This window comes from Nyctibius grandis, chromosome 6 (assembly GCF_013368605.1).
Source record: "Nyctibius grandis isolate bNycGra1 chromosome 6, bNycGra1.pri, whole genome shotgun sequence".
NCBI classification, from domain to species: Eukaryota; Metazoa; Chordata; class Aves; order Nyctibiiformes; family Nyctibiidae; genus Nyctibius; species Nyctibius grandis.
The window spans coordinates 21,943,688-21,957,312 of NC_090663.1; positions in this window are offsets into that span (position 1 = coordinate 21,943,688).

Sequence of the window (13,625 nt, forward strand, 5' to 3'; positions counted from 1 at the left end):
CTCAAGTGGAAGAAGAGGGTGTACAGATGATGGAAGGAGGGGCTGGCCACTTGGGAGGAATATAAGTGTGTTGTCAGAGGATGTAGGGAGGCAACTAGGAAAGCTAAGGCCTCCTTGGAATTAAACCTTGCAAGAGAGGTCAAGGACAAGAGAAAGGGCTTCTTCAAATACATTGCAGGTAAAGCCAACACTAGAGGCTATGTAGGCCCACTGATGAATGAGGTGGGGGCCCTGGAGACAGAGGATAAAAAGAAGGCGGAGTTACTGAATGCCTTCTTTGCCTCTGTCTATACTGCTGGAGGATGTCCTGAGGAGCCCCGGACCCCTGAGGCCCCAGAAGAAGTCAGGATAGAGGAGGAATCTGTCTTGGTAAATGAGGGCTGGGTCAGGGACCAATTAAGCAATCTGGACGTCCATAAATCCATGGGCCCTGATGGGATGCACCCGCGGGTGCTGAGGGAGCTGGCGGAAGTCATTGCTAGGCCACTCTCCATCATCTTTGCTAAGTCGTGGGCAACGGGAGAGGTGCCTGAGGACTGGAGGAAAGCGAATGTCACTCCAGTCTTCAAAAAGGCAAGAAGGAGGACTTGGGTAACTATAGACCGGTCAGCCTCACCTCCATCCCCGGAAAGGTGATGGAACAACTTGTCCTTGGTGCTGTCTCTAGGCACATCAAGGATAGGGGGATCATTAGGGGCACTCAGCATGGCTTCACCAAGGGGAAGTCATGCTTAACCAACTTGATAGCCTTTTATGAGGACGTAACCCGGTGGATAGATGATGGTAAAGCTGTGGATGTGGTCTATCTCAATTTCAGTAAAGCGTTTGACACGGTCTCCCACAGCATCCTCGCGGCTAAACTGAGGAAGTGTGGTCTGGATGATCGGGTAGTGAGGTGGATTGTGAAGTGGCTGAAGGAAAGAAGCCAGAGAGTGGTGGTCAATGGGACAGAGTCCAGTTGGAGGTCTGTGTCTAGCGGAGTCCCTCAAGGGTCGGTACTGGGACCAGTTCTATTCAATATATTCATTAATGACTTGGATGAGGGAATAGAGTGCACTGTCAGCAAGTTCGCTGATGACACAAAACTGGGAGGAGTGGCTGACACAACGGAAGGCTGCGCAGCCATTCAGAGAGACCTGGACAGGCTGGAGAGTTGGGCGGGGAGAAATTTAATGAAATATAACAAGGGCAAGTGTAGAGTCCTGCATCTGGGCAAGAACAACCCCATGTACCAGTACAAGTTGGGGACAGACCTGTTGGAGAGCAGTGTAGGGGAAAGGGACCTGGGGGTCCTAGTGGACAGCAGGATGACCATGAGCCAGCAATGTGCCCTTGTGGCCAAGAAGGCCAATGGCATCCTGGGGTGTATTAGAAGGGGTGTGGTTAGTAGGTCAAGAGAGGTTCTCCTCCCCCTCTAGTCTGCCCTGGTGAGGCCGCATCTGGAATATTGGGCCCCTCAGTTCAAGAAGGACAGGGAACTGCTAGAGAGAGTCCAGCGCAGAGCCACGAAGATGATTAAGGGAGTGGAACATCTCCCTTATGAGGAGAGGCTGAGGGAGCTGGGTCTCTTTAGCTTGGAGAAGAGGAGACTGAGGGGTGACCTCATTAATGTTTATAAATATGTAAAGGGCAAGTGTCATGAGGATGGAGCCAGGCTCTTCTCAGTGACATCCCTTGACAGGACAAGGGGCAATGGGTGCAAGCTGGAACACAGGAGGTTCCACTTAAATATGAGGAAAAACTTCTTTACGGTGAGGGTGACCAAACACTGGAACAGGCTGCCCAGAGAGGTTGTGGAGTCTCCTTCTCTGGAGACATTCAAAACGCGCCTGGACGCGTTCCTGTGTGATATGGTCTAGGTAATCCTGCTCCGGCAGGGGGATTGGACTAGATGATCTTTCGAGGTCCCTTCCAATCCCTAACATTCTGTGATTCTGTGATTCTCTATTGCAGTTCAGGAAGGTGCTGGCTTGCTTTGCTCTAAGGGCACATGGCTGGCTAATGTTCAACTTGCTGTCCACCAGGGCCCTTCTCCAGTCACTTGGTCCCTGAACTTGTCCATGGGATTCTTCCCTCACAGCTCAGCCCATTTTTCCAAATTCTTGAGGTTCCTCTGAATGACAGCATAACCTTTTAATGTATCAGTTACTCCCCCCAGTCTTGTGTAATTTGCAAACTTGCTGAGGGTACACTCTGTCCCATCATCTATGTCATTAATAAAGATGTTAAATAGTGTTGGCCCCAGTATTGACCCATTGGGTATATCATGAGTGGCTGATCTCCAGCTGGAATTCATGCTCTGATGACAAGTTTTGAACCTAGCAGCTCAGCCGGTTTTCAGTTCATCTCACTGTTCATTTATCAAGGACATATTTAATCCGTTAGTATACGAGAATGTTACAGGAGACTAAAGTCAAGATAAACAACATCTACTGCTCTCTTCTTGTCCACTGAGCTAGTCATTTCACAGTGGTCAGGCCCCTTGTAAATCCATGCTGACTGAACCCCAGTCACCTTTCTGTCCTTCATATGTCTGAAAACAGCTTCCAGATTTAGTCGTTCCATCATCTTCCTAAGGTTTGATGTGGGGCTGATCACCTTGTAGCTCTCCAAATCTTCCTCCTTGCCCTTCTTCAAAATAGGAGTGACATTTTCTTTCTTCCAGTCCTCAAGAATCCCCCCTCTCTCTCCCAGCTGGCATGATCTTTCAAAGATAACCAGAAATGGTCTTGCAATGACATTGATCAGCTCCTTCAGCACTTCTCTACTGAGGGTAAGTTTTCCTTGCTATAGACTTCCCTACTGTTCTCAGGGCCCTGAGATCCCTGTAGGCAAATCTCACCACTAACAACCGAGGCAATGAAGGCATGGAGTACCTCAGCCTTTTCCATGTCCTTTGTCGCCAGATCCCCTACCCCATGCAGAAGTGGGCCCATCTTTTCCCTCATCTTCTCTTTGCTGCTGATGTACCTGTTAGAAGACTTTGTTGTTACCCTTCACATCCCTCTCCAGATTCAGCTCCAGGTGGGCTTTGGCTCTCCTGACCACGTCCCTGTATGGTCCCTTTGTGATCAAGCAGTCAGTGTCTCTATATTCCTCCTGGGTGACCTGAAGTTTCTTACACATCTTACATGCTTCCTTTTGATGTCTGAGTTTAGTCAGAAACTCCTTGCTACTCTGAGCAGGCCTCCTGCCACCTTGGCTTGATTTCCTGTACTTTGGGATTGACTGCTCTTGAGCTTGGAAGAGCTGATCTACAAAAATCAAACAACTCTCCTGAACCCCTCTTCTCCAGGACCGTTGCCCACAGTATTTTTTCAAGCAGACCCCTGAATTGTCAAACATTACCTCCCCTGCCTGGAGAAGCATACATTTTGTAGCTACTCCTGTAGGCTAGTGTCATCTACTCTGTTTCATCTCTATATTTAAACTAGTAAGTAATGTTCATCTTTTATACCACTGCTGCTGACAATATTTTGAGTCTTCATGTTAAAGAATTTAAAGCCCAAAAATTTTAAAAATCTCACTACATCAAGTTTCTGCTCTGTAAAATAATTGAAAACAGTATTTATTATTTATTTTTTCATGCCATAAAGAGGCACTGATTGAGATGAGATTGAAGAAGTGTTGTGTTGGGCATGGTATAAGTACATGTTAAAAGAGAACTTGCAATTTAAACCTTAGAAAGTTCATAATCTAAGCCAACAAGACAGAAGTCAGGAGAGCAAGAATGACAGCAGCTTACATTCAGGTTAGAATCCAGCTTTTCAGATTGCCAGGTTCTCTTTGTATTCAGTAAATCGTGTTTCACCTATTAGGTATTTTCTGTGCTAATATTTTTCCCGTTGAGTTCTAAATGCCGCAAGTGCCAACATTTGAAGTTTCTATTGTTTCCTGTTTGTTTTAGTGCTTAATAGAGATCATTGTCAACAAAGTCTTGAGTCTTACTTTTTTTTTGGTTCTTACTTTCTTAAACTGATTCTGTAGTGTTTCATTATGTCCTCTTTGATAATTCTATATGATTCTTCTCCACCTTTTGCACCTTCTCATGCTCTAGTTTGTGCCTCCTTACACTGCTCAGACAAGTGAAGCGTAAACAATATTTTTAAAAGTAATTCTGTGTTTGGTGTGGTCTACATATTCCATGAATTGTGGAACAGCTTTTCTTTTAGGATATAAGAACTATTTTAAATCTGGGATTTATAAAATCATAGTAACACTTGAATTGGCTGTGTTTTTATTAATGAAAGTTGCGAAGACCTCCTATCTCATTAACTGATCTAACCCTAGTTACAGTGTCCTCATATTTTCTTCCAAATTTTAAGGCTTCTTCCTACTTCCCTCTGAGTTGCCAAAGTGACTGTAAGAAATCCATTATGTATACTATAGTGACAGATTCAAAAACCTACTGACCTGTAAAAAAAAAAGCATTGAAAGATAGTCCCTGCTTCAAAACCCTCCTTGTTTGTTATTCTCAAATGTTGTGGTACTAGCAGTAAAACCCACCATCCCTCCTTGTCACATTTTCTGTCCTCACACCAAGGAGGCAGTGTAACATCCTGGTACCTTGATCAAGGGGTTAGTTACTTACTGTGATACTATGACAGATTATGTCCCTTTCCACGTGTGGGTGTGCTGCTTAGTTGCTGGCTCCATTGCTGCTTGTCCACAGCCATGCATAATCAAGTCGTGACAATCTCCAAACTAGCTTTTCTCATTATTACACTTTTCTATCTGTAGCTGTATTTAGAACACATACTTGTTCTGTGTTTGTTTGATAACGCCTACTTTTAGGGTCCTCATATTTCAGTCTCATAATTTCATATGTTGTAATCTTCTCAAGAAACACATTTCTGCAGTACAAGTTTATAGCATATACAATACAATTCACAATGATCAGATTAGACTGTCTTGCTCTTCTGTGCATATAATGTTTATACCTTCCAGAGTAGTTCACTGTTTTCTGGCAAAAGTTACCTAAATCTTGATTTGTGTGAAATTTCTTGATGAAATGTGTTTCCTAAGCCTGTTTTCTAGCCTTGCTAACACCAGAGCATCCTTTTACTCCCACTTTGTTATCCTTGTCTCTTCCCCCAAAAGAATTTAAAAAAATGTGGCTTCAACTCAACTCTAAGGGCTAGCAGTGCTTATCTTCATATGATGACAGCAGTATAATTTACTGATTATATATTACCACATGTAGTTAGTACTTAGGAATTTGGTTTTGTGGATCTGTAATCTCTTGTCATGCAATTGTAAATATAAGACAAAAAATTGTTTTGGTCGTAAGGACCTTTATTCAGTAACATGGTACTAAGCTTGCCATTTCATGTTTTCCCTAATGATTTGTGTCACCTTTCATAACAAAAAAGTTAGTTATTTTTGTTTATTTTTGATAGAAATCACATCTGAAGCTGACCTATTTCACAATGTTAGGCATTCTTTCTCATTTTTTGGCCAAGGTAGTAGGCGTGAACATAACAAAGTCTATTTAGTATAGTCTGAGATACTGACTGTGCCATAAAACTAAGTAATGCAGTTTGAGTAGATTGTTATATTCACAGATCTGTTAGAGATATTGTGTACATAACTAGGGGAGAGGGAAGGATAAATAAAATTGTGATGCATCTTTTATTGACTGACTATGAAATAGTGCATTTCAGGATGACTACAGTAACATTTGCAAAGCTGAAGTAAAACATATCACCATGTTACTGATTTAGACATTTAAGTTTTTATTTTTATTAGTAGGACAGAGTATATTTTTCAAGTGATAATGAGAATTGGCTATGCACTCTTTTGATCTTAGTTACAGTTATTACCGTAACAATTCATTTCTATTGCACTACTCAGAATTTTAACTATTCCTTTCCATGAAGATAGATTTAGTTGAAATATCTGCCTTTGATAATAACAAAAAATATTTTAAAACTGTGCAATGCTTTATTTCTAATAATGCTTTATTTTTTTCAAGTAAAAGTGTATTCCATCTTTTTTGATAGGAATCCAGTCGAATTTATACTAGCACTTTCAGAGAAGGTTACTGCAAATGTTGTGCCAGGAATTGAAGGTAAAAGCCATGACATGCTAGTGAATAGACCATTTTAGAGGCAAAAAAGGATAAACTAAGGAGTGCCTCCTGGCTTTCTGTTCAGCCTTATCTAAAAGTGAAGCTAAACTTTAAAGTTATCATTGCCCTTTGACCATGCTAGAACTGTCAGAATTCAGTGTGAAAATGCTCTCTGATGAGAGTCTTATAACTGTCTTTTTAGAGCTGTGAAGAAAATGTTGAAGAAAAAAAATAAGGATTATCCCACAAACCACATCTGGGTGCTGGACCAAGACTGACAATCTAAGTTCTATTCCTGCCTCTGACTGGCTGACTGTGCTTAGTAAGTCATATACCCATTTTAATTATCAGCCTTTATCTATTTTATTTACTTAAAGTGAAAAATAATTAGGTCAGGGACTGTTTTGTAATGTGTTTGGTCAACGCCTTTGAAACAGGACCCCAGTTTTAGTTGAGGCTTCTCTCGCCGACTCCAAAGCAATAATCACAAGAACTTCGTATAAAGAAGTTTGTGTTGTATTTCACAGATGAAAACTAAAGCAGCGTTCATACCAACTTTGATTATGTGTTAAAGCAATTAATGTATCATTCCAAATCCTAAGGGTAAAAAAAAGGAATTTTAAGTACTTTCCTGTAGACTTTTTTTAGTTTCTTCTAATAGTTACACAGAACATAGTTTGCTGTTGACTAAGGTACCCAGGTGACATGGAAGACCAACAGCTTCAGGCAACCCACAGTTCCTCTTACTGTTTCCTGTAAGAGGTTAATAGAGAAACCTAACTCAGACTAGTGAGTGATAGTGAATGTTTAAATTCTGAGGGAAAGAAAAACTCTATAAACCTTATTTCCTTATATGTGCAGGGAAGATTCTAATTAATACAAATCTTGAAAGTGTAATTGTAGAATGGAAGTGTGTGCACTTCAGACGTTTCCTACGTTGGCTAGTTATTCCACTTTTTTTTGTTATTTGTACTTGCTGAATTGGTTAAAAAAGAATGATCAGCAAACATAACTGAACAAATTGCACTTCCCTCAGCTGAACTGTATGAAAGACCCCAGAGACAAACCAAACAAGCCTAGCATGGTCCCACAGGAACCTAGAAATTCGGTTGGCCTTTTTAAGAGTCTTCTCTGGGGAACAAATCCCTGCAGCTGCTTTTAAAAGTTGAGGGTTAAAAGCATTTTTGTTGCTGAGAATGCACATTGGAGCATATGTAATGCTTTAATGTGCATTTTAAAGTAAAAATACAATACAGCTTTTCAGAACCTTTGGAAAGAATCACAGACTTGCTTCTGAGATTGAATGAATTCAGAAAGGTACTTTTAGTCAGAGCTGACTGACACTCTGAATTTCCCTTCTGGAAGAAGTTTTGATATTTCAAGAAAGTTGTCATTTTGAATGAGAATGAATATAAGAACTTCCATTTTCTCTTCACTGGAAAAATAAATTGGAAAAATGTAAATGCTTTGTTCTGGTTTTGTGTTTTTTGTTGTTTTTTTCCCTAAAGAAATTTGTCAATTTCTGCACTTAAAAGGCTATTCTTCGGGTTGTTGCTAGCTATTAGAAGAACCCAAGGAATTTGCAGAACCCTAAAGAATCAGTTATCATTGAGAAAACACTCTGGAAAATGAAGAATTAGAAATGGATGATAAAGTTTGGATTTTGCATGACATTACAGTGAAAAAAGAAAAAAATCAAAATCATGCTATGAGCATATTTCGTGATATTAAACCTTTTGGAAAAAGGGTGATGGAGTTCTGGGAGGCTATGGAGAGCAGGTAAGCTAGCTATCTTCAGTGATGCATTTTCCCCACTCTACAATTGATCTTCCCTCCAATTTTTAATCAATTTCACTCTACAGGGAAGATTTCAGTAGAATGTGCTGCTGGGAACTCTGGGACTGCCTTTTTATCACCCACGCTGAAACTCACATGCATGAACATCCTATACCAACCAACTTATCTCCCTCAACCACTCCTCTCTTGGAACCCACTGTACCTCCAGTGAAGCTGCATGTATACAAGCTCTTTTTAGCTCTGATATTTTGCTGTAGACAGCAAAGAGAGCTGCTGACTGAGGTGGCAATGAAGGCAAAAGGGAGTTCTTTTCATACCTACTCCATAACACTCCTGCAACACAGCTCCAGATTGCTATAGGCCTGGAATGGAGAAGTGGGAGGGTAGAGGCAGAGTCTCAGGAGGTGTGGGCCACTAGGGTAGGAGTGAAGTAGATGATATAAGACTAGGGCTGCAGATACAGTGATATCAGAATAGAATTAGTGATGAAGAATGTTAGTATCTGTTACCTGTAAAACTGTGATACTACTATGGTACTGATATGTTGCCCATCACTAGTTAGGATCAGTGAAGATCTTTCCCATTCTTTCCTGCACCATGGCTCATCTTCAGCAAGTGAGCGACACTTGTGATGAACAGTGCTAGGGAGCAGCTTAATTCTCAAAAGATATTTCTGTGGAAGTGGACCTCCACTCAAGAGAGCCTAGGCATCCTGTTTCCTGGCATGTGCTTTAATGAGTGAGCAGTGGTGAAAAACGGACGTTGGTTGTCTTCCTTTACTTGACGCACATCTTAAAAAAGGGGCTAAATATTTTTAATCCCATATGGATCAACTGTGTATCCTGAGCCAAGTGCCCATCCAGACACTTGAACCTTATGTTTTTTATTTTCTTTCTCTAGACAGCCTCTCATTAAACATGGGAAAGTGATGAATTCTCACACAGAGGCACTATATCTCTTTTGTGAGGTTACTGAAGAGACCTTCATTTAGGTTCTCTTGTATACCCCTCTTGAATAGTACCTCCCTTTGCATAGTGTCATTTTATTGCACAGGTCCTCTCAAACATTTTGCCTAATTTATATTCCTACCACAGCTGGCCTAAATATAGATGAACCACATGAAATACCCTACTCCACTCTGTAAAGTAGCAGTATTCTAGGAAAAATTTAAAATAATATATTTTGGAACGTATGAGAGCTTTGGATTCTCTTTTAAAAGAAAATGGGGAATATGAACATTATAAGTCTATTTTTGAAGCAGTAATCATAGTTAATGATGCAAATCATAACTCATTTCCACAAAAATGATAGGGGTAATGCTAGTAAGTATAATATATTGCTCCTCAAAGAGTAAAGTAATACTGAATACAGTGATCTATTCACTTAGCCTTGTTCTCTGTATTGGAGGCATATCAAGTTTTCAGTATATTTCAGGTGGGATTTTGATGGTCATTGTCCACAATAACCTGTTAACTTTAGCTGTCAAAAAAAATAGGCATCAGGTCTTACATAACAGTTATGCTCCCTGCATAGTCAATGGTTGTAGAAAGCCATCTACTGAACCTACTAACTCTTTCTCTAGTCCTTTGGAGTGGTTATAAGGAGCTTATACAATGAATCTAGGTATCTGTCTAACTTATACATGTTAAATATTAGGTTAAACCATTGCATCTCTAAGCTGTGATGATATAGACTGTCTCCTTTTCAATTTCTTGTGTATCATCTTATATACCAGTGTCGCTGAGATTCAGAATTTTGCAACTCAACCATGTGCTATAAAGCAAAGGGGTTTTCTTCCAGTTAGTAATAAATACATTGCCCCTAAATTGTAATTTACTTTCATATTAAGTAATATGATAATAAATAACTTATAATCATTATTATGTTATAATAATAGCGGCTCCAGCATGTGCTCATCTGCAGGCCATAGTCCCCTTTGGGAAGTACTTGCTCTGATGTAGGACCTCTGTGGGCTGTAGTCCCTTCAAAGGGTATACCTGCTCTGGCATGGGTCCTTCATTATCTTCAGTTCCTTTGGGAGAAGAGTGCATGTGCTTGCTCCACCATAGAGCACCTCCTCCTCCTTTGACCTTGGTGTTCCCTTTCTTGTTTCTCACTCTTTGTTCCTTCCTCCTCTCTCTTATTTTCTGCCTTTACTTAAATATGTTTTCACAGAGCCACTACCAGCTTGGCTACTGGGCTCAGCTTTGGCTTATGGTGAATCTGTTGTGGAGCTGGCCTGAACTGGCTATATCTGGCACAGGGAAGACTCTGATCTCTTCTCACAGAAGACACCCCTACAGCCTCCCTTGTACCAAAACTTTGCTGCCTACACCAAATACATTAACAAAGGGCACAAATCAGTTACCTGAGCACTGGACTCCAGTGTCATCTGACATATCCTAAGGTACCCTGTATGCCCATATGGAGACAACAAAAATGGCACAGAACCCACAGGAGACCCACTAAAGCGGCAGCAGAGTGTCAGGGTATTAGATGCCCATGTGCAGACAACTGAATTGCACTCCTGAAGTCCTTGACCCTTTTACTAATTTGCAGATATCAGGTGTTCCAGTGTCTAATTCTGAATGTCTATAAATTTCTGATATTTCTGATGCAAAGTAACACAAGCTTTTTACACTGTATAAGACCTTGGCTAAAGAGAATAGAAAAATATCTTATGCTGAAAGAGAAAGTGTTGAGCTGTAAGCAGGTTACTAGTGGAGTTCCTCAAAGCTTAGTTCAGAATTGATGTCATTTAATATGTTCATTTATGACTCTGGCACAAAAAGCAAATATGTTTTAATGGAATTTGCTAATGGCATAAAAGTGAGAGGAACTATAAACACAACACAAAGCACCACTCGAATATTGTGCAGTTAAGAGACTTTGAGCACTAGAATAATAGAATTGGAATAAGATTTAATAATACAAAATAAAAGGCCACAGAATTTGGCCTTTTCATCTTACCCATCATTACCTATCTAAAACTTAGAGGCCTACTTTAAGCTGTTCACATGAGGTCCTTCAAATAATCACGCAGAAATGCCTCTACAAGGACACTTATTCTATGCTAAAATAGTTATCTAAGATAGGTAGTTTGTACCAGCTTTTAGAGGTGCCTTTCTCACTATATTGCTTTTGGAGGAAAACCAGATGTCTGCTTAGACTAGATCCCCATGAATCCCAGCTTCATGCTTAATGTGAATACTTGCTATATGCTTGTAGCTCTTCAGCTGGAAAGAGAAAAATCCATTAACAACCACCATATCACGAGGAGCCATCAGAGAATGTAAATATGGTCCTTGGATACATCAAGCTTAATGTTTCTGGGAAACAAAAGGAAAAGATGAATATCCCTGTACAAATTCCTTGTGAAGTATCTCCTAAGATCTTCACCATTAAAGTTCAAGAAATAGAAATGAATTGAAAGAGATAAAAAGAGTAACGAGGGAAAATAATTTTACAAGACAAACCTGCAGGGACATTTTTCATATAGCAGATTGGAGATCAGAGATCCATGAACTTGTGCTGATCTGAGCCAATTAACACACCAAACACAACTGTTCCATGTGGCATAACACCAATAACCAGTAGGGTTAAAAAGCATAAGACCTGTATTAGTTCATGATTGTGCCTCACAGCAAGGCTTGATTGGCTTGGACAAAACATGTCACCAGCTAAGGTGACTCTCTTGTTTCTAAAGTAGGCATGGCGATAGCCAGTGTCAGCATGTAGACAATAGTCAGTAGCAGCAATCTTAGTCTCCATTGCACGGTATAGGCTGAATCAAAATACGCTGGGTTAGATTAGCCTTGAGAAAAGAAAATTTAGCTTGTAAGTGATTTTAAAGTTTATCAGACATTTTTCAAAAATATTAAAAGCTGTTTTCAAAATTCTTCCTTCAGTGTCATACCCACTGTTTATGCATGTATTCCAGGACTTGCAGTAGACTAAAGGTGTTAATACAAGTATCAGTCCTTAAAGATCATCTAGTTCCAACTCCCCTGCCACGGGCAGGGACACCTTCCACTAGACCAAGTTCCTCAAAGCCCCATCCAACCTGGCCTTGAACACTTCCAGGGAGGGGGCATCCACAATGTCCTGTTTAGAAGCAGACCCACCCCAACAACATGAAGTCGGCTGGAGTGCTGTACTGATATGGGTGTGAGTACAAGTTACTGCTTTTCAAGCAGTTAAACGTTTTGGGTAGCACAGCTTCTGTAGGTGTTCTTTAAAATGTTATAATTTTTGTAATTTTGAAGATTCTCATTTTCTTTCAAAAATTGTTATGCTTGCAGACACTTCTGATTATTCCAAAACCTTTCAGATTATTAGTGCTTAATTCACTAGAATTTTCCGTCTTATGATTTTGTTACAGTATTAAAAATACAAGAAGTATTACTTTGAATATTACCTGAGGAGGGAACAATAAAATACACAGACTGAAAAAGTCTCAAGATGGTGTAAATTACTCCCTTGGCGGGGACTAAAACTAGCTAGGACTTGGAAGAGCTCTTCTGATTTACACTTGCCAAAGATCTGACCCATACTTACTATCAAAACACTGTGTTGTAATCTGCAAATATAAGAGAGAGAACATTTGTCTGGCTGACAAAAGCATGTTTCTTTAGAAAAGCTGTTGAACACATAAGTTCAGGTAGATTTGCATATTTCTAGTAACCCGTGGATGACATCTGAAAATTAAGTCTGACCTGAAATTTGAGGGAGAAATGGTCTTAAAATAGATTAGATTTACTGTGGAGGTGGGAAATGAACAGTGCTACTGAGTAAGAGAAATATCTGTTTGACTCTGTCTTGTGTTAAGATGTTACCTTGAACTTGCAGATTGAGGAAAAATAATAATGTATCTTGGAAATATACTATTTTGATGAATGCCATCTACTGGAAAAGAGCCAGTTGCATTTGATTTCTCTGTGTTTGTTGTCAGTGTCTCAACACTCAACGTGAACTCTACCATGGCAAACTGTCAGAGTAAGTTATTTCTAGTCTGTAATGAATGCTTCTATCACATGTTATTATTGGAAATAAAAGGTCTCAAATGTGTATTTTATACAATTTATTTTATTTTTCACCAAAGAACAGATTTTTTTAAGGTTAGAATGAGTGTGAACACCTCTCTATCAGTATTTTAACCAAAAAAAGACTGAAGATAAAATTGTCTCTATAACAACTAGACAAATTCTGTCCATATATGTACATACACTTTACAGTTGATGTTTTGAAAGAAGTGGGACAAAATTTTCCAATAAATAATAAAGATAAGATTTACATAGATTAAATTATCTGAAAATTTGGTCAAGTAAAACAAATAATGTCAAGAAAAAATTAGAGAAATATTTAGATTATATTGAAATCTTATGCAACAGAAAATTTTAAAAAATAATAGCATTTAATTAAAATGGAAAAATGTAAAACTTAGATTTAGTTCAGTATGTTTAATTGCCTAGACTAAAAACAATAAAAGAAAATGAGCTAAAAATTTGTACAAGCTTAAGAAAACAGATTATGTGTGAGTCTGAATGAAACATTTTGGGTTCACACAATTTCTTTATAATTTCCCCCCGTTTTCCAAACATTTCTCTGCCAGTGTATTTTCCTCTTTTCCCTTGAATTACTATGCCTCCTTCTCCCCCTTTGTACACCAGATTGAACGTTCCATAGTTTGTAATTTTTTCTAAAGAGTATTAATGTTTTGAAAAAATATTGTTTACCAGTTTGAATGAACATTGTCTCT